Here is a 25,688-nt window from a genome sequence, read left to right on the forward strand (position 1 = left end):
GTAATGTGAACCTTTTTAATGTACTTGTGTTTCTGATATGTTTAAGTGCATATTAATAGAATGTAGAAGGCTATCGTGTAATTCAGAATTTTATTTCAACAAAAATAACTTTTATGTCAAATATTTCATAAAACATTTTCATCGTATTACATTTTTCTTACAAATTTCACTCATTTTCATATCATAAATATGTACATTATTTGTTTGTTTGGATTACGTAAAAGTTTGGGCTCTACCTACGAATACACTGTTAGAGAACACGCGAAGTAGCAGTGTTGTAGAATGGCCAGAGTGGCTTGTACGGGAAGCTGTGTGATGGGATCTGCAGTAACGTGGCGAGCTTGGAGTCGGGAATGTTTACTCCGACTGTAGCTAGCGGGCAGCGAGTGACGTACGCTGAGTCAGAGGAATGCTGTTGACAGCGTTATAGCGGCTGGTTCGACGGCGCCCTTGGTGACGGATACCACGTTTCACCTCAGCAGTTCAGTTGGTGGCAGGGCTAGTGCGAATTCCACATGGCCCTTGGAGGCTGGCAGGAACTGCTGGCGCCACGCCTGAACCCGGGAGCATCGTAGAGTGGCTGGGGTGCAAGGAGATGGTTACCAGCGTGTGGCCTCGCCTTGGCGGATACAGTTCGAAGCTCGATTGCACCAGGTCTGGCTGACGGCTCGTAGATCAGCGGCTGCCTGGCTGCTGACGCAGCTCGTTGAGTCAGCAGTGACGTAGCTGCACATTCGACCGATGTCCGTCGCGAGGACTCTACCGGTCGAATGCACGGCGTTGTAGGAATGTTGCTCAATCCGGCATGGTGTCGCCAGGAGGAAACGCTGCACTGTGTTGCAGCATGTAGCGAACTAGTTGACTGCAGAGGGCACCATGTTGCATACTGGACTGATGCGACGCCACCGGAACTGCAGCAACTATTTGCAGAATTACGTGGATGGCTGCCCCTCATTCTCCTTAACCGGTTGTGAAAGTCCGCCTGAAACTTAATGGGTGGTAAAAATCATACACGAAAGCATGCATGTTAATAGCCTTTTCTTAGTATGTAATAAAACTATAATAAAGTCACGACATACTGTAGGTAAAATTAGTCCTAAAAGTTATTTCATGGTATTGATCAGTTAATAAAAACAGAAAAAAGATTAGGCACTGTGCAAAACAAGCACATGTTGGGATTCAGTTCTACAAAATTCATGTCAGGAGTGCGGAAATAAAAACTTGAGTCTCAGTTTACATATATTGTATTGCTTGACAGTTAGTAAGGAACAGAGACAGTGCCGATCAGGATTAATCGCGGTAGTGATAGACGATATGACACGCTGTACATACGTAATACAGTTGCAGTGATGTATTTATAACGAAAAACGGATCAATTAGACCATGTGGAGTAGCAGAATGGAAGACATAAATAGCATTCGTTTCTGATACAGGTCATACTGCCAACATAAAGGTCAATGTCTGACTGTCAATAGGGACATTTCCTCCTTCGAGCCGGCCGGGGTGGCCTAGCGGTTCTAGGCGCTACAGTCCGGAACCGCGGGACCGCTACGGTCGCAGGTTCGAATCATGCCTCGGCCATGGATGTGTGTGATGTCCTTAGGTTAGTTAGGTTTAAGTAGTTCTAAGTTCTAGGGGACTGATGACCTTAGAAGTTAAGTCCCATAGTGCTCAGAGCCATTTGAACCTCCTTCGACACTAAATCACATTTTACCTCTGTTAATCATGCTGGCTACCAAACTGTAGAGGAGTCCTTGGGGGATACTGCTCCACTCCTCGCTCAAGACGGTGTTCAGTTGTTGCACGGCTCTGGGCGAGTGTGTTCATTGAGAAACACGTCTGCCAAGAACATCTCAGGCATGGCCTACAGGGTAAGTACACAGGACACTCCACACGTTCAGTATCTTCACCTCCTGGTGCGTCCGACACCTCAGTGATCCTGTGTAAACGGTCATTGTTGTCCATAAACAGAAATCCGGCACCTACTGCATCCATAAACAGAAGGACGTGATCCATAATAATCTCCCTGCAATTCCGCTGTCCTGAAACAGTACTTCGCGCAACGATGTGCAGCGATGTTCGGTCATTGTGTATAATGCCTGTCTACACCATAGCAACTGGCTCATTACCGATGACTTAACAATCTGTGTTGTGCAAAGTGTTCCCTCGTCGCTCCACACTAACTGGTGGCCTGAATCACTAGCCATGGTGAAGCGGGATTCTTTGTAGAATATCTCTCTGGTCCCCGACCGACATGCTCCTTACATCAACGAAATCTTTCTCGACGATGACGAGGATCGAATGGGATGCATTTAACAGGCTTTTGTGCATGCAAACCAGCCTTATGTAAGCGCCAAGAAATGGTTCTGGCAGAGACACGTGCACCGTTAACGGTTGCAAGCTCTGTAGTGATCTGCCTTGGATTGAAATGTCTGTTCCAAAAAAATGGCTCTGAGCACTATGGGACATAAGATCTGATTTCGTCAGTCCCCTAGAACTCAGAACTACTTAAACCTAACTAACCTAAGGACATCACACACATCCATGCCCGAGGCCGGATTCAAACCCACGACCGTAGCGGTCGCGTGGTTCCAGACTGTCTGTTTCATTTCGCCATTAGGACTACGTATCGATCCTGTTGTGGTGTGGTGGTTCGTCCGTTTACGACAACCAGCATGTTTTGGCACAGCATTTCCACCTTCAGCGGCCTTATTTAATCTCGAGATGACACACCCATTACTGTGGCCACTGAAGTAACACTTTGACCGGCTTCGACGGCCCTACTCCTCGTCTACGATCGTAAGCATTCAAATGATGCCTTCCAGACATGTTGCCGTACCAAACTGCATGTCGCACTAATCGCTTCCACAACAACTTTCGTCAAATACCGTACTGCATGAACTGTCGAATGTGTACGTGCTCAGGGTTCTGTGCAGTTAACACGTCCCGACCCCTGTATTTCCTTAGCAAGTGTCATTTGTTCCTTAGCAATTGTTAAGCAGTGTGAAAGTGAAATGGACACATATCCAAAATTTTGTATCTATGATTCAAGTCGTCGTGGCAGATTTAATCACTGGCTAATAATGGATGAACCAGTTACTCACAGATACTTTAAGATAAGCTGCCCAACAATTTTGACAAGAGTATGGACAACACACAATAAGTTACAATCTTTCCACACTCATGTCTGTTATGGTTTTCCATAAGAGTACCTACCAGATCTATGTGTATGACTGTCTCTTAATTCCGAAGGAAAACCAGCCTAGATGGCGGACCTGTTATGACAATGGAGTCATATTCGACAAATATCTGCCCCATTCTTCTATAGTGAGCCCGTGTGTCGTTTTTGAAGGACTCGCCTTCGAGTGAACATCAAGCCGTAGTCTTCCTTCCTCTCTTGCATATTGGTGGAAGCACCGGTCTGGATCCGGTGGGATCATAGGTGAGGGGCAGCAGACTGCTTTGAGGTGAGGGTGGCACGAATCACTCGAAACTGGTTTGATTCATAATGTCATAACAGATGATTTATTTTCTGGATATTGTTCTCTTGCTTTAACTGACCTGCTTCGTCGGTAAGAATTTTCGTCGCGGAGAATGAACACGCTTCTCTCACCTCCACTAGAAAAAACGGTGACTAATGGCGAGTTTTAGTCATAGTGAACATCTAACAGTCCTTATAACATAATTTGCTAGCGTAGCTTCAGGTATTATAGTGAAACAAGTGAAAAATATGTCACAAAAACAGAGTACTGTTCCGAGCTGTACTTGTCTGGCAAATTTTGTCCTACTCGACCTCTCCTACTGTGTCCTTATTATCAAGTTTTATTTTTGCACCGTGTGTTCTGCAGGGTAAACAAACAATGTAAGCTGTTATTCTCTCTCAATTACGGAAAAACGAAATTTCAGTATAGGCTCATCTTGTTCATGCTAGTGAAACTACAGGATATAGGGCCTAGAGTTTTAAGAATGGTTGTTTTGAAGATACAGTAAGGCAGAAGGAATAGATAACATCAATACGGAATATCTAAAGTCGAAGGTTCTAGTAACAACGAAACGATTATTCAAATTATTTTTTACAACGTATGAAGATATATAACTTTCCGAAGAATATAATTCCCAAAATGGCGAAGGTAGCAAGGGTCCATTAATGTGAGAGCTGTTGCAGAATCAGCTTCACAGCTCATGCTTCTAAGTTGATGGCAAAAATTACATAAAAAACAATTCCAACAAGCCTAAAACAGGATGCTGGATTTGAATGCCACACCTCACGAAATATATATATGACAAGTAAGTCTGGGATCATACTTGTGTACCAGCGTTCCATCTTCAGAAGTAAACAGTATGTTCCAAATAACATTTGCTGCTCGTTGCACGTCTTTTACTTATCTTTTCGTTAATATCTATACATTTGCATCTAAGTAGGAAACCATGCGAACCATGCGAACCATGCGAACAAACTGAAAACAGAATTTCTGACAGACATACGACAAGCACTGGGAAATTCTGAGTCTTTAAATAAGGCTTATTGTTGATAACTGTTGGCTCATGTCGCATGAGAAACAGCGTAAACATTCTTGTATTAAGCACCAGCAACGGTTAAGTCATAACGTCTCATTTGCGCACCGTCAACGAAACGTGTGTGGTGTAAAACATCATATGTGGTCATATTATGTATGCTACACAATGTTATCAAGAATATCACCAATGTGATGAAAAACCTGAACAACGTATCACCACATCATAATTAGGTTGCATGGTATGAATTACCCAGTCATATTGGGTCAGTTATAGGCTGATATTCAGAAAAAAACAAAACACCTTGAACGACTTCATATAGGATGTTCATATTCACACGGCGTTCAAATTAATACATTCTGCAGAAATGATTAGCATTTGAACCATGTTGGCCCCGGATTCAAGGTCAACGTCGATATCGAGGCACAACACCACCTACCAGTATAATGTGCCTGCGGCTCTCGTTGTCACTATAGATCAAAGGTAATGGATGAGAGTAATTTCAGCAGACGTACAGCATGCCTGGTGGGCGTATTCGCGAACCGTACCATCAGATCAATAAGTTTGGGAGAGGGCGCATTATTACCATGACAGAATGTAATGCATCCACCAAGAAAGTTGCTGCTCGTGTGGGACGAATGTTTCGGAAGTGCAACGGGTGTGTTCGGAATGGTTTACGGAAGACCGTACGACACGACGATGCGGGTCAAGTCACACCCCCTAGACCACACCCCGAGAAGATCGACATTACATCCGAATTGCATTCCAGCTCAGACCTGTGTCCTGCTCAGCTCTGGCCCAACAGTGAAATATTGGAACACATCGTACACTATGAGGGGTGACTGTCCGTCGCCGTTTATTACGGCATCGGTTACGTGCGCGTCGTCTACTTCTCCGCCTAACTTTGACGAATGTGCAGAAAGAATGGTGTTTGGAACGACGTGACTGGGGCCACGAATGGCATTAACTAGTATTTTCAGACCAATCCAGGTCGCGTTTATTTGAAAATGATGGCCGAATTTTGGTTCGCCGCAGTCAGAGAAACGTCATCACATTGATTGCATTCGCACGAGATACAGGACTATTACAAATGATTGAAGCGATTTCATAAATTCACTGTAGCTCCATTCATTGACATATGGTCACGACACACTACAGATACGTAGAAAAACTCATAAAGTTTTGTTCGGCTGAAGCCGCACTTCAGGTTTCTGCCGACAGAGCGCTCGAGAGCGCAGTGAGACAAAATGGCGACAGGAGCCGAGAAAGCGTATGTCGTGCTTGAAATGCACTCACATCAGTCAGTCATAACAGTGCAACGACACTTCAGGACGAAGTTCAACAAAGATCCACCAACTGCTAAATCCATTCGGCGATGGTATGCGCAGTTTAAAGCTTCTGGATGCCTCACGGTTTAAAGTTTACGGCCCCTTTTTCTTCTGCGAATAAAAAGTTACAGGACACGTGTATCTGGACATGCTGGAAAATTGGCGCATGCCACAACTGGAGACCGACAGCGCCGACTTCATCTTTCAACAGGATGGTGCTCCACCGCACTTCCATCATGATGTTCGCCATTTCTTAAACAGGAGATTGGAAAACCGATGGATCGGTCGTGGTGGAGATCATGATCAGCAATTCATGTCATGGCCTCCACGCTCTCCCGACTTAACCCCTTGCGATTTCTTTCTGTGGGGTTATGTGATAGATTCAGTGTTTAAACCTCCTCTACCAAGAAACGTGCCAGAACTGCGAGCTCGCATCAACGATGCTATCGAACTCATTGATGGGGACATGCTGCGCCGAGTGTGGGAGGAACTTGATTATCGGCTTGATGTCTGCCGAATCACTAAAGGGGCACATATCGAACATTTGTGAATGCCTAAAAAAACTTTTTGAGTTTTTGTATGTGTGTGCAAAGCATTGTGAAAATATCTCAAATAATAAAGTTATTGTAGAGCTGTGAAATCGCTTCAATCATTTGTAATAACCCTGTATACAGCGTCAACTCAAGGCCTTATGGCGTGGGGTACTATTGGGTACAACCACAAGTCACAACTGTCGCGTGTCCAGAGCACTGTGACTGGTGTGACGTACGTGAATGACATCCAGCGACCTCCAGACACAATCTTTCTGCACAACAACACAGTCGCCATTTTTAAGCAAGACCACGCACGACGACATGTTGCTGCACGAAGATGTTCCTTCTAGTTCTCACAGTATGTCAGTGTTTCGCCCTGGCCCTCAGATCACCAGACTCGTCGCCAGTCGAAAATGTGTGGGATATGGTGAAACGATGGGCGTGACCCAGTGCCAACCACTACAGATGAACTCTGGAACCAGATGAGTGCAATACGGATGGCTATACCATAGGGCGCCATTCGTGCCTTATATGCGTCGATGCCGTTGCTCATGGAATAAGTTATCAGGGTCCATGGTGGACCTTGTGCCTTCTAGGCACATACAGAACCACAGTGACTGCAATTCTAATCATTTCTGCATAAAAAAGTGATATACATGTCATGTGAAAGTGAACGTCCCATCTCTAGTCATTCAAGGTACTGTATTTTTTCTGAACATGAGCGTATTTGAAACTTCCTGGCAGATTAAAACTGTGTGCCCGACCGAGACTCGATCTCGGGAACTTTGCCTTTCGCGGGCAAGTGCTCTACCATCTGAGCTACCGAAGCACGACTCACGCCCGGTACTCACAGCTTTACTTCTGCCAGTATCTCGTCTCCTGCCATCCAAACTTTACAGAAGCTCTCCTGCGAATCTTGCAGAACTAGCACTCCTGAAAGAAAGGATACTGCGGAGACATGGCTTGGCCACAGCCTGGGGGATGTTTCCAGAATGAGGTTTTCACTCTGCAGCGGAGTGTGCGCTGATATGAAACTTCCTGGCAGATTAAAACTGTGTGCCCGACCGAGACTCGAACTCTGGATCTTTGCCTTTCGCGGGCAAGTGCTCTGCCATCTGAGCTACCGAAGCACGACTCACGCCCGGTACTCACAGCTTTACTTCTGCCAGTATCTCGTCTCCTGCCTTCCAAACTTTACAGAAGCTCTCCTGCGAACCTTGCAGAGCTAGCACTCCTGAAAGAAAGGATACTGCGGAGACATGGCTTGGCCACAGCCTGGGGGATGTTTCCAGAATGAGATTTTCACTCTGCAGCGGAGTGTGCGTTGGTATGAATATTTCTCTCCCTCTTAATGAAGGTTAAGGTACAGGCAACTACTGTTATCTGTAAAACAGATTTCTAGCTACAACTGATGAAGGTTCAAGAAATCCCCTTAAAGAAACTGCGTACATTACTTCTGTCCGTATTATTGCACGTAATGCACTGAAGAGCCAAACTAGTACACCTGCCTAATATTATGTAAGGCGCCTGCGAGGACGCATAAGTGCCGCAACACGAAGTAGCATGGACTTGACTAATGTCTGAAGTAGTGCGGCGGGGAGGGGGGGAGCACTGAAAACATAAATCCTGCGGGACCGTTCATAAATCCGTAAGAGTGCGAAAGAATGGAGACCTCTTCTGATCAGCATGTTGCAAGGCATCCCAGATATGTTCAATAATGTTCATATCTGGGGAGTCTGGTGGCCAGCGGAACTGTTTAAACTCAGAAGAGTGCTCCTGGTTCCACTCTGTAGCAATTCTGGACGTGTGGGGTGTCGCATTGTCCTGCTGGAATTTCCCACGTCCCTCGGAATGCACAATGGACATTAATGGATGCAGGTGATAAGACAGAATACACGTCCAACTGCTCGATTCAATTTGAACCAGACTCGTCCGAACAGGCAACAGGTTTCCAGTCATCAACAGTTCAACGTTGGTGCTGACGGGCCGAGGCAAGGCGTAAAGCGTTGTGTCGTGCAGTCATCAAGGGTACATGAGAGGGCTTTCGGCTCGGAATGCCCATATCGATGATATTTCATTGAATGGTTTACACGCTTACACTTGTTGATGACCCAGCACTGAAATCTGCAGCAATTTTCGGAAGGGTTGCACTTTTGTGACGTTGAATGATTCTCTTCAATCGTCGTTGGCCCCGTTCTTGGAGGGTCTTTTTCCGGCCGCAGCAATGTCGGAGATTTGATGTTTACCGGATTCCTGATTTTCACGCTGCACTCGTGAAAAACCCATACGGGAAAATCCTCACTTCATCGCCACTTCGAAGATGGTGTCTCCCATCGCTCGTGCGCCGACTATAATGCCACGTTCAAACTCACTTAAATCTTGATAACCTACTATTGTAGCTTCAATAACCAATCTAACAACTGCGCCAGATACTTGTCTTGTACAGGCGTTGCCGACAGCAGCGCTGTATTCTGCCTGTTTACATATCTCTGCATTTAAATACGCATACCTATACCAGTTTCTTTGTCGCTACAGTATTCCTTACAAAATGGTATTGATAGAGAAAATCGAATAAGTTCAAAAATGGGTGATATGTTTTGTGTTATAATGAAATAGAAGAGGAACTGGCATAAATATTATGGCCAAGTTGCCATAGCAGTGATTAAAATCATTATTACTTCCTGGGAATTATTTTCACGAAATTTCAGTCAGCAACATTCTCCTCCAAATAACAATATACGTACGAGCTCTGATGTATCCAGACACTTAATAGTGGTCATTGTTATAGGTTGCGCCCACCCTTCACCTTTATGACGACTTGAGATCTGCCGGGGACACTTTCAGTGCTGTGTCCGAGTGTCTGTGGAATAACGAGAGCCCATTATTCCATAAGAGCCGAAACCAAAGAAGGCAGTGATGTTGGACGCTGAAATCTGGACCGAAGCACGACTTTCTGATTCATCCGGAAGGTGTTCCAATGACTCCTGACTCGGGGCTGGCCAGTCCATTTCTGAAAACTTGTGCGCAAACCATTTTTCATATTGCTTCTTTATAATATGCAGCATTTTTTTGCTGGTAAAAACAACTGTTACGTCCTCGAACCGTCCCTCTAATGCACGCAATACTAAACGCGAGTGCAATGTGTTCATATTCTTCCGCAACCAGCGTTTTCGTATGCGTAAAACTCCAACAACGATAAACGTAACACTACCTCCCTCGCAATTCCCTGTGGCAGTGCAAACGACGACATGTAACGTCCCCCAGGCTTCGCAAAACGCAAACACTTCCATCGGATTGCTACTGGCTAGAGCGCTCCAAATCACTCGTTTCTAGTCAAACTGCCCCGTGGCGTCGCTATTTACACCAGCTGAAGAGTCCGTTGGTACTGATTACAGAACTGTCCATTTTAAGCAGAGCTGCTCTACCACTGAAGTCAGTTACTTGTAACTCTCAACTCACACCTTCCTAGCTCGACTGCTGAAACAACTTAGGAATTGAAAAGCGTTTTCTTCTGTTAATTCAATGCGACTCTTACAGCAGACTTCCTCAGTGCTCGACGGTCCCTGTCCGCCAACACGTGAGGTCAGCCTGATCCCGTATTACCTGCAAATTGTTCACAATCACACTACCAACAGTCCACTTAGGCAGCTTTAGAGGGGTTGAAATGTCCCTGACGGATTTGTAACTCAGATCACATCCAGCCACTAGTCCACAATCTAAGTAATCGAGCTCTCCTCATTGACCCATTCTGCAGTTACTGTTTATGTACTGAGAATACGATACTGCACTCCTTTTGTAATGGCGGGCCTGCCTCCCACGACACTTACTGCGCAACCGCGCATTATATAGCAGTGTTCCGCTAGTTTTCATCAGGTAGTGTATTTTTTTGCCTTTGACTTTATATTGTGGAGTGACCACTGTGTCAAAATTAGAGAAATAGTGTCTTAAACACAAGTATACAAGTTTCCATTACTTCCATGAATTATTACAGTCTCAAACAATATACATATAGTTTGGAAGTGAACTTTGCTCCCTCAGTCAAGCACTTATTGATCAGTCATGTACACTACTGGCCATTAAAATTGCTACACCAATAAGAAATTTAGATAATAAACGGGTATTCATTGGACAAATATATTATACTAGAACTGACATGAGATTGCATTTTCACGCAATTTGGGTGCATAGATCCTGAGAAATCAGTGCTCAGAACAACCACCTCTGGCCGTCATAACAACCTTGATACGCCTGGGCAAACAGAACTTGGATGGCGTGTACTGGTACAGCTGTGCATGCGGCTTCAACGCGATACCACAGTCCATCGAGAGCAGTGACTGGCGTATTGTGACAAGCCAGTTGCTCGGCCACCATTAACCAGACGTTTTCAGTTGGTGAGGGATCTGGAGAATGTGCTGGCCAGGGCAGCAGTCGAACATTTTCTGTATCCAGAAAGGCCCGTACAGGAACTGCAACATGCTGTCGTGCAATATCCTGCTGAAATGTAGGGTTTCGCAGGGATCGAATGAAGGATAGAGCCACGGGTCGTAACACATCTGAAATGTAACGTCTGCTGTTCAAAGTGCCGTCAATGCCAACAAGAGGTGACCGAGACGTGTAACCAATGGCACCCCATCCCATCATGCCGGGTGATACGCCAGTATGGCGATGACGAATACGCGCTTCCAATGTGCATTCACCGGGATGTCGCCAACCCCCGGATGCGACCATCATGATGCTGTAAACAGAACCTGGATTCATCCGAACAAATGACGATTTGCCATTCGTGCACCCAGGTTCGTCGTTGAGTACACCATCGCAGGCGCTCCTGTCTGTGATGCAGCGTCAAGGGTAACCGCAGCCATGGTCTCCGAGCTGATAGTCCATGCTGCTGCAAACGTCGTCGAACTGTTCGTGCAGATGGCTGTTGTCTTGCAAACGTCCCCTTCTGTTGGCTCAGGTTTCGAGACGGGGCTGCACGATCCGTTACAGCCATGCGGATACGATGCCTGTCATCTCGACTGCTAGTGATACGAGGCCACTAGGATCCAGCACGACGTTCCGTATTACCCTCCTGAACCCACCGATTCCATATTCTGCTAACAGTCATTGGATCTCGACCAACGCGAGCAGCAATGTCGCGATACGATAAACCGCAATCGCGATAGGCTACAATCCGACCTTTATCAAAGTCAGAAACGAGGCGTCACAACGACGTTTCACCAGGCAACGCCGGTCACCTGCTGTTTGTGTATGGGAAATCGGTTGGAAACTTTCCTCATGTCAGCACGTTGTGGGTGTCGCCACCGGCGCCAACTTTGTGTGAATGCTCTGAAAATCTTATCATTTGCAAATCACAATATCTTCTTCCTGTCGGTTAAATTTCGCGTCTGTAGCACGTCATCTTCGTGGTGTTGGAATTTTAATGGCCAGTAGTGCAGTAACAGACTTTCTGGCAATCATTAGTTTACTCTGGCTGATAATAAATGACGCAACATGATGTACTGTTGAAGTAATTACCGTTCTAAATTTTCCCATCTACTTATAATCTACAATCTCATTAGAAAGGTAAGAGCTTTAGGTGTCTATTTCTTTCAGAAATAGTTGTTGTAATTACCCATTCATGTAACCAAAGACACTCAGTTGCACTGAGAATCTCCATACGAGCGTGTTTTGTTCGCCAGTAGATCGTAGAGCGGAGTCCGGAGTGTGAAGACCACAAGTACAATCAAACACAACCTGTAAAGAGACAAATTATTGACACTGTTAACTGACAACATATTAGTCTTGCTTCCTTATACCACACTGAAGGATAGCAATACTATAAACATCACTATCATCTAGTTGCGAGGAATAAAAATTACACTTTAAGACAAAAAAAGACGACTCACCACAAAGGAATTATTCAAATGCGATGGATGTCGATAGATATGATGTACATATACAGACAAGTAAATAGGGAAATGATTCCAGTTTCAGAAGAATTGGATGATCTATTCAAGAGAGAGATCTTGACACTTTGAGAGAGTTAATTAAGTCATTTGCACGTTGGTCCACCTCTGGCCCTTACCCAAGCAGCTATTTGGCTCAGCTTTGCTTGATATAGTTGGCTGTACGGCCCTTCCCATAATGCTCCAAACATTCTCAATTGGGGAGAAATCCGGTGACCTTATTGCTCGAGATGGGGGTTTGTCAAGCACGAAGATAAGCAGTAGACACACTCGCTGTGTGTGGGCGGGCTCTGTTGTGCCGAAACGTAAGCCCAGGACGACTTTCCATGAAAAACAAGGAAACAGGGCGTAGAATACTGTCGTCGTATCGCTGTGCTGTCAGGGAGCCGCGGATGACAACCAAAGGGGTCCAGCTACGAAACGAAATGGGACTCCATCATTCCTGGTTGTCGGGTCGTTTAACGGGCGAGTTAGGTTGGTATCCCACAGCTGTCCAGGGTGACTCCAACCAAGTTTTCGCTGATCACGTGTCTGAGATCCCATTAGCTGAAATAGAATTGTCTTCAGTAATGAGTCCCTCTTCGAACTGAAGCCTGATGACTAGCGAAGTGCCTGGAGACGCTCAGGGAGAGGTGAGATACCAACCTGATTGTCGCCCGCCCTAGGGCCAGATAACCTGGAGTGATGGTTTGGAGTGGCATTTCATTACATGGCGTGAACCCTTTGGTTATCAACCAGTGTACCCGGAGCCTCGACCATACGCTGTGCCCCGTTTTGTTGCCCTTCATAGCAAACCACCCTCGGTCTGCATTTCAGTAAGACAATGCCGGCCCACACACGGAGAGAGTTTCTACTGCTGGTCTTCGCGCTTGCGAAACCCTGCCTCGGCCAGAAAGTTCGCCGCATCTCTCCCCAGTTGAGAGCATTTGGAGCATTATGGACAGGGCCGTCAAACCAGCTCGAGTGTTCGACTGTCTAACCCCCCCAAGTGGACAAAATTTGGTACGCTAATTCTCAGGACGACATCCAACAATTCTGTCGATCAGTGCCAAGTCGAATAACTGCTTACACAAAGGCCACAAGTGGAGCTCTCTCTTGAAATAATCATTCAACTTTTCTGAAACGTTTATCAGTTGTATGTCTGTACATGTATACCACGTCTATCGATTTCAGAGCCATTCGGAGAATTCTTTTGTGGTACATCGTGATCTTTCTTTTGCGTGTGTGTGTGTGTGTGTGTGTGTGTGTGTGTGTGTGTGTGTGTGTGTGTGTCGGAACGAGACACGAACCCAGGCGTCTGCTCCTCTCGGACACTGCACTATTAATATAGCTATTCGTACACTAAACTCCTCAGTTTCAAACTCTTCCGTCCACAGTTTTCATGTTCCGCAGGAGAGTGCACAATTGCTAACCCACTGACCCTAAAAGGTGTGCTTCCTGGACTCGATTTCGATTCGACGTATAATTAAAGCTAATTAAAAATATTTATAGCAGCAGACACTACCTTAAAGAGTAGAAAAATGTCGTCTCATTACTTACGTACTTAATACTCAGGTGATCGCGACGAATCGTCCACCGTCCATCGATGTCTCGGAGTCCTCAGCAGCGAGCACCCTTTGTGCTGTTTCCACTGCCTGTAGCGTTCAGAATCTTCATTTTTCATTTTCTTCTGGAGTGATGTGTTGGCTCCCTCTGTGTTGATTGCCTGTCTGTACCTTTAAAAACCCTCAATATTTACCATCTTCTGTTGTTGAATAATAAAGTTTGTACATTTAAAACATCGGTAGCCACAGCAAAGTGAACAGCTTTTTTATTCATTGGAGCGATATAGACGTCCTCTTCATGTAAATGGCTGCGGCGAAGAAATTCATCCTTTATACCTAATGAGGAAAAGGGACACACTTTTCGTCGAAAGGTTACGTTAACAGCAGTCTTTGGATTCCACCCAGAGCTTTTCTTTTCCTCAAAACTGGCAGTTTCTTGCCGAAGAATGCTGAGACCATTACTTAGATATGTAAGGTAAATCCTTTCTAGGCATCTTTTCAGGTCTGCAGCTTGTGGGTGTGTCTGTAACTGTGGTCATGCTATGCTTGTGATACTGCTTGATGATTCAATTATACGCTTCACTTGTCAAAACAATTCTAGCCGCACTACAAGATAACGCTTTCAGAGGCTTCTGTTCATATTCTTAAGTGAGCAAATATACCGTGGTAGTCTAAACCTCTTACGTGAAAGCTGCCCTTCCGTACCGTATAATTAACTCTGTTCGTACACCTAACATCTGTAGTGTATCTTTACATCCTGATTAAGCCGATACAGAAGCAGATATCCTCAATTAATTTTTGAGAATGTACATCGAGAGGACAACACTGAATGCAAGTAATCATACACTTTACGAGAACCCGAAAAGAAGATAATCGAAGAGTTTAAAATGTAATGTTCTAGATGCAGGTTGAAACTTAAGGGAATTGGTAAGAGAAGAACATGGAGGTTATCTACAGAGTTGGCGAGGAAAGGAATATTACTGTGGAAAACCCTGTGCACAAGACGGGACAGGTAGACAGACATATGTTAAGGTAGAACTAACTTGCTAAGCACCAGAGGGAGCCGAAAAGTGCCGAAATCTAGGAGGAATCATCAGAATATGCGCAACAAGTAATCGAGGACAGTGGGTGTTAAATTCTACTGCGAGTTGAAGAGAAGAGATTTCTATCGTTCTGCAATCCCCTAACGTATCTGGAACGTGTGCAAACGGAGGCAACAAGATGTAATTGTAAATACTTAGTCGTAACAGATAAGTTATTTCAATGCTTCCACTATACATCAGTACGAACTTACAACAAAATCACATAGTTGGGAACGTCTGTTTAGTATCAGCCCTAATGTTGGCATCCGTATCCCACACGTAATACCCAGGCTGCGTTACGATATTTAAGACTTTATTACAAAGAGGAAGCAAATCTTCGCAACTGACAAGGAACCCAGCGACAAGTTGCTAGAGAGAAATATTGCTGTCGAGAAGAGGGGATAAACATAGAATGTTTATCAGCGACAAATTTAAATTCAGTACAACTGATTCGAAAAGTTCAGATCAATTATCAAGGATCCAATTCATCAACAAGTACAGAATTACGACTTACCTTTGACATGCTGTTTCCAGTTGCGAACCACATCACTTGTCAGTACAGGAGCCATTGCACTGTATCAGATAAATAGATATGAATATATTTAAGCCTTTACCCGTGTAAAGTGTCGTACAAAATGGAGTTGTTTCTTCTGGGCCGACGGGCTTCAGTTTTCTATATCGTCCGAAGAAGAAAGGTACTATAGCTGATCATAGAGAAAGAAGTGACTATGAAGTCTTTAGTTGAAGAAATTCTCGTAGGACTCAGTTCTTTTACAGAAAGAAGCAATTTAAACTCGTTCAGGGCAAAGGACCTTAGCAAGCAGAGGCAAGCTCCGTTATAAACAAGTATTACTTCAAGCAACTACCCAACATATTTCCACCATTAACGATCAATGAACACAAGAGACAAATCGATGCATCATTATACGCTATGACAACCCGAGGCCGTGAGGTGAAACATTACCAGAATCTGATTCACTGACGTCTCGTGAGTTTCTATATGCTGTGCTATTTAAGGAACACTCTTCGGAGTATTGGCGATCGTTCCTTGTGTTGGTCGGCAACAGCATCCTGCCGTTATTGTATAAGAGTTTGCCGGTGATTTTCGAAGAAGATGACAGTTTCGTGGCCACTAGAGTTTTGCTTAACGCTACCATATTTTCTGCTTCGGGAGACGTACGAGATAACCTACCCTGAACCTCTCAGCTTACACTTCACTAGCTTTCGTAATGACGCACGAGATTCCAGAAAGAAACCAATAAAAACGTTGCCCTACCATTTCTGATAAAGGCGGTAATGTGAAAGAACTATGTCCACATGTTTGACATGCAAAGACCAGCGATAAAGAAAGGAACTGGTAGCCGGTTTAACACGTATTCAATGAAATAGCTCACTCTACGGCACCAAAGCAGGCAAAGTTGATTAATTACGAGGGTCGCGTTCAATTTGCTCTGACATTATACAAGAAGGTAATTATACGATCTGGCATAGCAGACTACGCGAAGAGGCAGCCTGCTGCGTCATCCTATGCCAGGTTACGTCATTTCCATGTGGTACTGGGGGACATGGGTTCAGCACACGGCTGTCCCACCCGTTGTGAGACTTGCAGGGATTGCAGCCGCTACTCTTCACTGAAGAACCTCCTCAGTTGGATTGAGGAGAGAGCATGCTCAGACCCTCGCAATGAGCAACATATAGGTCAAAGCTGGCCGTTCAATTACCGACACTGAAGTCACAATATAGAGGACGAATTAGGAAGAAGAGGTTTGATGTAAGCAACGCTACACTTCTCAAATTAAAATTTAATGTTTTCTGGAGTCAGAGAACCTACACGATTCATAGAATACTTTATTCACGACAGCTCACGTTATTATTGAATTACTGTGCTGCAACAAAATGACGCATGGAAAATCCACTTTACACGTGTCTTTGAGGAGCTGTGTCTTTAATACGTAATTCAAAGACCTAGTTTCCTCTGAACGAGGTGTACAAAACTGGACAGGAGACGTGCGATGATCGGCTCATCTGTTACAAGCAGCGTAAGATTACATAGTACAAGGGTAACCAAGCTATCAGGAATTATCTCCACGGTGGAGGGCCTAGGAAACTAAATCTGCAGACCAGAGTCCCAGGTGTACTTTTAATGCTTCACGTCGCTACTTCTCGCCACTGTGTCATGAACACCGGAGAGGTATGAACCACCCCAGCACGGCACAACAGACCACGTTAACGAAGGTAGATCTTGAAGTGTTTATGGTAGACTATATACTCAACACAGACAAAACACGTCGCAGCCAGAGAGGAGATATTTTGGCCAAGATTTGGTGACTGCAAAAAACACTGCAGTTAGTACCTATTATAGGCTTCCATCAAAGATGCTCACCTATCCTCAAATTACGACGTCAATGGCAGGCTAGAGCCTTTACAGCTTTACTGCTTTCAGTGCTCGTGAATCGTGTATCAGAAGTTAACTCCGCCTTCAGCTCAAAATATGCCACCGTTCACTCAGAGTCCGCCGCTTCGGCACTATTGGTGCTAATCTTTGAGGACCGAACGTTGGTACACACTGCAGACGCCGCCAAATACGACGAACTTCCGACAGCTATAGTGTGCAATCTTCGCAACTGCCAAGGAACCCAGTGACAAGTTGCTAGAGATATCGAGAATTTTGTCGAGCAGAGGGAATAAACATACAACGTTTAACTCCGACAAATGAAAGATGAATACAAATGATTAGTACTTCACTATTCTTTTTCCTTCATAACACAATTTACAGTTCCATTCAATGAGCAAGAGCTGAGTTCACCAACAGCCACTCATTTATCGCTTCATCGGACATACTGTGTCCTGTGAACGAGCGTCAAGCGCATCACTAGTTATTACAAGAATGACTGTGCCGTACCAAGTAGACATGAATAGATTTAAGCCTGGCACCGAGTCCAGTGTGGGACAAAACGCATTTTTTTTTTCCTCTGGGCCGAAGCGTGTCACGTTTCTGTATCGTCGGTAGATGAAATCGAGTATTACCAACCGTCTACTGAAATGGGCCTACCAAGTCATTAATTGTAGCAGTTCATTATAGGACCAGCCATTTCTACGAAGAGAAGCAATTTTAATTCATTTAGAAGACAACGCCTTAGTAGACAGACGAAAGTTCCATAATAAACAAACGATTTATCACGCAAATGTAGGTAACGATCAGTGATTATAAGTGACAAAGGCGAAAAGGAAGTAAATATAAATCACACACCACTAAATGGTCTGACATGACAAGGCCATGGGTGAGACAACACCAGAACCGGACGCCGTGAGCTATTATGAGTTTTTATGTGTCGTGATGTTAATTTTATTCGGACTACTGGTAACCGTAACCTAATGTGGGACAGCAACTACAAGTACTGCCGTTATAATGTAAGGATTTATTGGTGGGCTTTGGAGAGTATAACATTTTCACGGCCGTTACAATTAAGATTAGCGCTACCATATTTTCTGCCCCTATTGATATCCAAAATAACGTAACTTGGGCCTTTCAGACGGCATTCCTCCAGCTCTAAGAATGTCGTACGAGATTCCAGAGCCGGCCGGTGTGGCCGTGCGGTTCTAGGCGCTTCAGTCTGGAACCCTGACCGCTACGGTCGCAGGTTCGAATCCTGCCTCGGGCGTGGATGTGTGTGATGTCCTTAGGTTAGTTAGGTTTAAGTAGTTCTAAGTTCTAGGGGACTGATGACCACAGATGTTAAGCCCCATAGTGCTCAGAGCCATTTGAACCTTTTTTTTTTTTTTTGAGATTCCAGAATGAACTCACCAACAAAACAGTCTCACTAATCCTGACAGAGCTAATACTATGAAAAAGGAAATATCCTGCTGTTCGACACTCAAAATCCACCAACCTAGAAAGACTTTGGTTGCTCACTAAGCATGTATCTAAAAAAGCAGCACCATCTGCGGCGCACAAGCTAGTGGAGCTGCTTTTAATTTGCATTGATATTATACAAGAAAAGTAACTATGCGATTTGGCGTAGGGCACTACGCAATGAGAATAGGCCGACCTGCCATTCTCTGGCATAAGACGTCATTTCTATGTGGTATGGAGGGACATGAATCAGGACACCGCTGCCCCGGCCGATGTCAGATTCCCAAAAGTTTGAGCTACCGGGTCCTCAGTCAAATAGCTCCTCAGCTGGCTTCAGGGATTGCACGTGGCCCGTTCTAGTCTTCTCACAGACACAAAATCACTGATAGTACAACGAACCGAGCCCAGGGCCTCCTGAGGCAGGTCATGCAGTCACAAGCTGGCCATTAAGATCGGACGCTTACAACAAAGAAGGCTAAACAGGTACAAAATATGCACTGTAAGCAACGCCATACTTCTCACACTAGCATTTAGTGTCTCCATTCTAGATTCAGACAATCTGTATGATTTTGTACCTTGATGGAATCCTTCGGCTACCAAAGGGCGCCTCAGCGCTGATTTAATGTACTGTACCAAGACGGCGAACGACAAACCACCAAGTAGGTTTCACGGTCGAGCAGGGTATCAAACACATAATTCAAAAGCACGCAATGATTAAAAAATGGACTTTCTCACTCAGTTATTGCAGGCGCTGTAGGATGGTTTAACACAAGAGTAACCCAGCATTCAGAAAATGTCTCCACGGAGGTACTAGGAAACAAAATTTGCGGACGCCAGTACTATGTACACATTTAGCGTTTCGCGTCGCTGCTGCCCTCCCCGATTCACGAACGCCAAAAGCGAAGCGTTTTTCCCATAATGGCACAACAGAACAACTTAACGATGGTGGATCTCGAAGTATTAACGGGGGACTATGTACTGAAGATATGCACACGTTGTAGACGAAAAAGAGAAGAAATGCTGCAAGCGGAGAACTAGGTAACACCGGAAGCACCACGAGGCTCTTCGCAGATGATTGTGTTGTACACACAGAACTCGTGAAGCTATAAAATGTGAGGAGACCTTCAGATGACTGACGCTTTAGTGGCAATTGACTCTCACCATAAACAAATGTAACTTATTGCAAATTCATGGACATGAAGATCGTTGTTATATGATTTCACGTTTGTAGAACAATCACTGGAAGTACTTGCTTTCATAAAATATCTAGACGTAGATCTGAAGTGGAATGATGACATAAAATTAATCGTGGGCAAGGCAGATGCAAGGCCGAGATTCATTAGAAGGCTCCTCGGGAAATGTAGTTCATCAACAAAGTAAGTAGCTTACAGAACTCTGGTTTGACCTACACTTGAATATTACTCGTCATTATGGGATCCATACCATAGAGGACTGATAGAGAATTAGAGAAGATCCAAAGAAGAGCAGCACTCTTCGTTACAGGTTCATTTAGCAAGCGCGAAAGCGTCACAGAGATATCAGCGATCTCCGGGGGCAGAAGCTGTAACGAAGGCGTTCTGTGTCACACTATGGTTTATTGTTTAGATTTCAAGAGTGTGCGTTGCTGGAAGTCTGAAAATAAATTGCTTCCTCCTACGTATATCTTGCGACAAGACCATGAGGAAAAATTTAAAGAGATTCGAGCTCACACTGTGTCTTATCGGCATCGTTCTTCCTACGAAATAATCGCGGCTGGAACAGGAAACGGGGCAAGTGACAGTGGTACAGAAAGTATCCCTCGCCACACACCGCAAGGCGGCTTGCGGAGTATAGACGCAGATGCAGAAGGTTTTGTGAGCACAGAAATGTCCAAAGGCTGCAGCTACTACCTATTACAAGCTGCCATCAAGATTATTCATTTGCGCCAGAGCTGTTGATTTCGGTGCCTTTTGTGTCTTCAGAGCTCATGAAGCAAATAGCATAGCTCATTTCACCTGCAATTTAGAGTCTTGTCCTTCAGAGTTTACAAATGCTACAAATGGCTCTAAGCACTAAGGGACTTAACATTTGAGGTCATCAGTCCCCTAGACTTAGAACTACTTAAACCTAACTAACCTAAGGACGTCGCACACATCCATGCCCGAGGCAGGATTGGATCTTGCGACCGTAACAGCCGCGTGGTTCCGGACTGAAGCGCCTAGAACCGCTCGACGTCAACGGCCAGCTTCAGAGTTTACAACTTCTGCACAAATGGTGCTGGTATTCGAGGACTTAATTTGCATAGAAATGCTGCAAAAGACTGAAAACACATGGGCCTGTAGTATGTGTGATATTCGCCTAGATTAAGGACTTACAAAGAAACGTTACGACTCCAAGAAACAACTGACATACATATGTCGTTTGTGTCTCACGTTGGTATATTACCATCACCATGGATAACACTGATCTCTGTAAAACAGAATATAATTTAGTCGTCTAGATAAATGACAGTGTTGCGCCACGTTTAGTAGCAAATCCCCATTCCCAATGACACCACCTACAGATCCATGTTGTTCCAATATCTGTTCCTCTTATACATTGGTACTAGGAGCATCCTTCGACAGAGCAGAGAACTGAATAGGTCAGGGACTGACTGGCGCAAGAATAGCCCCTCGACTCACAAAGAGGAGAAAGGAATTAAGATTGGACTTTAACTCTCTGTCCACGACCACGTGATTAAAGGCAGAGCGCAAGATTCAGAGTGTGTTCTAAGTTCCCCCTCACCGACATGGTACTTGGAGATGGAACATGAAACTCAGATTGGACAAGAATGGGTAAGAAATAGGTCGTGTCCATTGTAAGCAACCTTCAAGAGATTCCCCTCAATTTATTTGGGGATATAATGGAAAAAGTAAATCTCGAAGGTCAAATGAAATTTGAGCCCCTCCTTTGCCAAAATGAAAGTGCTGTTCCTTATACATTGCTTCCCCTCATTCCAGAGATTTTTAGTAATTTACCCAACGCGCTGATGACAAAAACAAATGTATCATAATGTGATGATACTTCTTGAATGAAGACCCATATCAGCTTCTTACGTCAAGCAGAGATATTCTCATAGCTACAAGCAGGGAAATTACTCGTCTCGCAAACGAAGACTATAGCCAAGTACAGCACCATTCTTCACTGTTACGTCACTTTCTAATCATAAATAACCATCACCCATCAACAAAAGATACTGCAGCACCGAAACGGGCTCACTTTGAAGAAGAAAATGAATCTGCTTTTCCCAACTGTGTATTGCAACATATTCGATGGGTAATTATTTAATAACACCTGACTCCCGACTATCATCTAATTGCTCCGTAAAGGAAATATCCAGAACCGATTATGTGAGAACTATCTTCAGTAGTATTCTCGACTGGAAAACATTTCAACGCCGTTGAAACAGTAATTCATGTTCCTCTGAAAATCAGTGCTTCTCATCGATTTCTAGTATTTCATTGATTGCTTCTATAAGTCTATACACATTGCTCTATCATAGCACATGATTTTATTTGCAATGCTCCTCGATAAAAAGTACCCCTGTATCGATTTACTGGTCGAATAGCCCAATGAAGTAATCAGACATTTCTCTCTTCTCACTGTCGAAAGTAAGCAACTAAAGTACTTCGCTTACTTCATATTGTATCTACCTACATAGTACGAAAGTAAAGTAACAAAAGCACGAACGACTCGAAACGATCTGTTTTCAATAGAAAACAACAATTAGAAATTTCCAATTGTTCATCCTGCGTAAACTCATCTCAGTGATCATTTCACAGCAACACAAACTAATATGACTGTATTCTTTCAATAAAAGTCCTGCAGAACTACACACACATATATCTGTATACAAAATTTGAGTTTCCCAACGACTAATACGTGCGAGCATAAACAAGCATTTTTTACGCTACATCCTGTACGTATTAGCCGGACGTACTGCATATGTCTTTAGTGGTAGCAGAGTCTATCTTTATAGTTTGGCAGAGGCAGTTCACCAAAATAACACATTCTGTTTGGGTTCAGTTTATGCTGTTCACATCTTTCCCATTATCGATTTCAAACACGATCTTGATTTCGAAGATAGCCTTAGTCAATCCAAAATAAGTTTTCCTTCCGTAACTGAAGGAGTTTCGCAAAACGTACTGTGTGTCACAGGCACTGTTGACTTATTCTGTCATTTTAAACAGGGTGTGTTGACGTTTTTACAAATATCATAAAACTGAATTTTGTGAATGAACTCATCAGTTTTTCATATTTTCCTTCGGCTACTCTATGACGGTCGAACATTATACACAACTGAAAATCGATTCTGACAAACTACTGTGCATTTTTACATGGCTACTCTATCACGTAGATTTTACAATGTACGGGGATCATTGTTCCTATAATGGTGCGCAAAACATTTACATTCGTGGTAATACTCGTACCAGTTCATTGGATGGGGAAACTGTGACATTTTCCTAATAAATAGAGTCTGAAGTCATCATGTTAACCCTGTAATTCGTTTATATTAAACTTCGAAATCACTAAAATACGTAATGAAACGGGCAGCATTCACAATCATCAGTGTTACTTAACCCTACGTCTACACCTACACAGTACAGAAGCTCAACCACAAATACTACTGTTCAAATCTAAAAATGTGACAGAAAATGAGCCACAAGTATCTTCTCTAATGGATGTTGTGTATGGCGACTAGAAATGTAAAGCACTTTGACGGAAATTGAAATGCAGGAAGTCTCACATATCACAATCATGAGATCTATCTCATCTAATACATTGACACACCAGTTGACAGACACGCCATATTCTGTCAGATTAAATGCCACGTTCCACTGCGCTGCACAGCAGACCTCTTTATGTTTCATCGTATCGTAGTAAGTCATACCCAAATCTGTTCAAATCACGTAATGATTGGGCGAAGTTGCTGTTTGATTGTGTCTTCACGTACGGGACAGTTGTTAATGAATCACTTCATTTGACAAATATACAGCTAGCCCCTATGGGCTTTCTGAAACTGCGTCAAAGACATATTTCATCATAATTACTAGTTCTTTTGTTATGTATTTCACAGATGCAATTACAACACATGAAACGAATGTGATCGACAACTGCTCTTGTTACAGTTATGAACGATTCCCCTGTGATGAGCTCACACGTTTATTAAGGCTTCGCCATCATCACCATCATATCAGTATCAATTACTTAATCAGTCAGTACCATCCTGTAATGAATAAAAGTCTTCTCCAGACTTGTGTACTCTTTCAAATGTTCAGCTTTCTCCACAGCCGTATTTTCTGTACGTTTCCTGACAAAATAGGAAATTAAGTTTTGAATTGGCCGTTTAGCTATCAAAATGATTACCGTGCCATCACTGACCTCCTGTTTATTTATTTCTGAATCCAACGACTCATCTTTCCAATTATACATCGTTTTTGGCTCGCTATTAATTACTGCCATACACGCAAACGCAACAGTTTATACGAAAATCGGTAGTCATACCGACAACGTCCGTTGATACGTACTCTTCCAGTTTAATTCAAAAAAATAATATTGTGTTTTAGACGATGTTTTCCAGGTCATAATATCAGCTTGCCTCGTTCCTTTTTCACTTATGTGTATTTCTGTCCACGTAATGTAATGTAACTGAAGGTTTAGCCATATAGTTTCGTAGTAAGTTAACACATATTTGTTCCATGGCCTATTCGTCCAGTGCAGATTGTACAAAAATTGAATGAACTGCTTTGTGAGCCTTAAAAAATTCTGAAGCCGGTGACGAGTAACTACTTACGGTTATCATTTCCGTGTTACGCTCCTGTACTCTGCCTGCGAGCCACTCAACTCTACCTGCGACGACTGATGTTCCTCTTTTATGTGGGGATGCTTGCTCGCAGTATTCACGTGCTGGCGGCACCCACGCACACATCTAAAGAACAAAAGAACAGCGTTTCCGGCTGGTACCATATGTGCACGTGCCGTATTTGATGTAGTGGTGCCAATATCCTGGACGACACCGAGGTCATGCAACTAAGGAAATATTTGAACAGGCGCTTACTTAATTTGTCGCATTTTCTGTCTCTGACTCTCTCTGCCTCTCTCTGAATCCATTTGCACTAATATAGATGTATTCTCTGTACATCGATTTGACATCTTGCACAGCGTAACACGCTGAGAATTAGACTTCAGTGCAGGAGTATGAGGGATACCCGGCCCAGTCCACATTACGAAGCAGCGAACGACCTTCTCACGAACTCCCGATCTCGTAAAGCTGTCCATCACATTCCTAACTATATTACAGTAGCAAGACAAAATGCATCACATCCATAGTGATCTCAAACCATCGTTAGCTGCGAATCTTTAGAGGACGAAAAAAGCTACTCTCATATTTTATCTCCACTTTTAACTTCTGAGTTTAGTCATTTAGTATTTCATATGAACAAGACATAATGGCTCCATTAGTTTAATCAGTGCGTATTATTTATTTTTCGTCAAAACTCGTCAGATAATTGAAAAAAAAGTTTCAAATAAACAAATGATTCGCTTATAAATATTGAATGAATAGCGTCTCAGTCGAACAAGCATTCTACTTCCTCTACAACTTCCAAACACCTATTTGGCTGTACGACATGTGTTCTATGATGTCTGCGTACCGAGCGAGTGATTTCGCAAAACGCGTGGTCCTTTAATATACTACAAGTTCTAGGTCTGTTAGCTACAGCATATCTCACGCAACAACATCGCATCGCCAAAGTTATCTGATTCCATGTGATTTATTTATTACAAAATATTTTCGAGGAATCTGCTGACGCCTAAGGAAAAAGTTCTGCTCTGTTCCTGGGCTGCGATACTTGGGAAACTGCTGTG

At 43.8% G+C, this 25,688-nt stretch overlaps 1 long non-coding RNA gene across 2 annotated transcripts; it reads right to left on the minus strand.

The window, feature by feature from the left end:
• Positions 1-71: 71 nt before the first annotated feature.
• Positions 72-17,826, minus strand: LOC126412263 (uncharacterized). 2 transcript variants are annotated; one of them, XR_007575266.1, is made up of 3 exons: positions 13,868-17,826; positions 11,991-12,112; positions 72-988 (listed from the first exon to the last, which is right to left on the minus strand). It is a non-coding gene; the product is annotated as an uncharacterized LOC126412263 (long non-coding RNA). The 2 variants fall into 2 exon arrangements; XR_007575265.1 differs by having other exon boundaries at positions 13,864-17,660.
• Positions 17,827-25,688: the final 7,862 nt, after the last annotated feature.

Source organism: Schistocerca serialis, chromosome 7 (assembly GCF_023864345.2).
Source record: "Schistocerca serialis cubense isolate TAMUIC-IGC-003099 chromosome 7, iqSchSeri2.2, whole genome shotgun sequence".
Classification (NCBI taxonomy): domain Eukaryota; kingdom Metazoa; phylum Arthropoda; class Insecta; order Orthoptera; family Acrididae; genus Schistocerca; species Schistocerca serialis.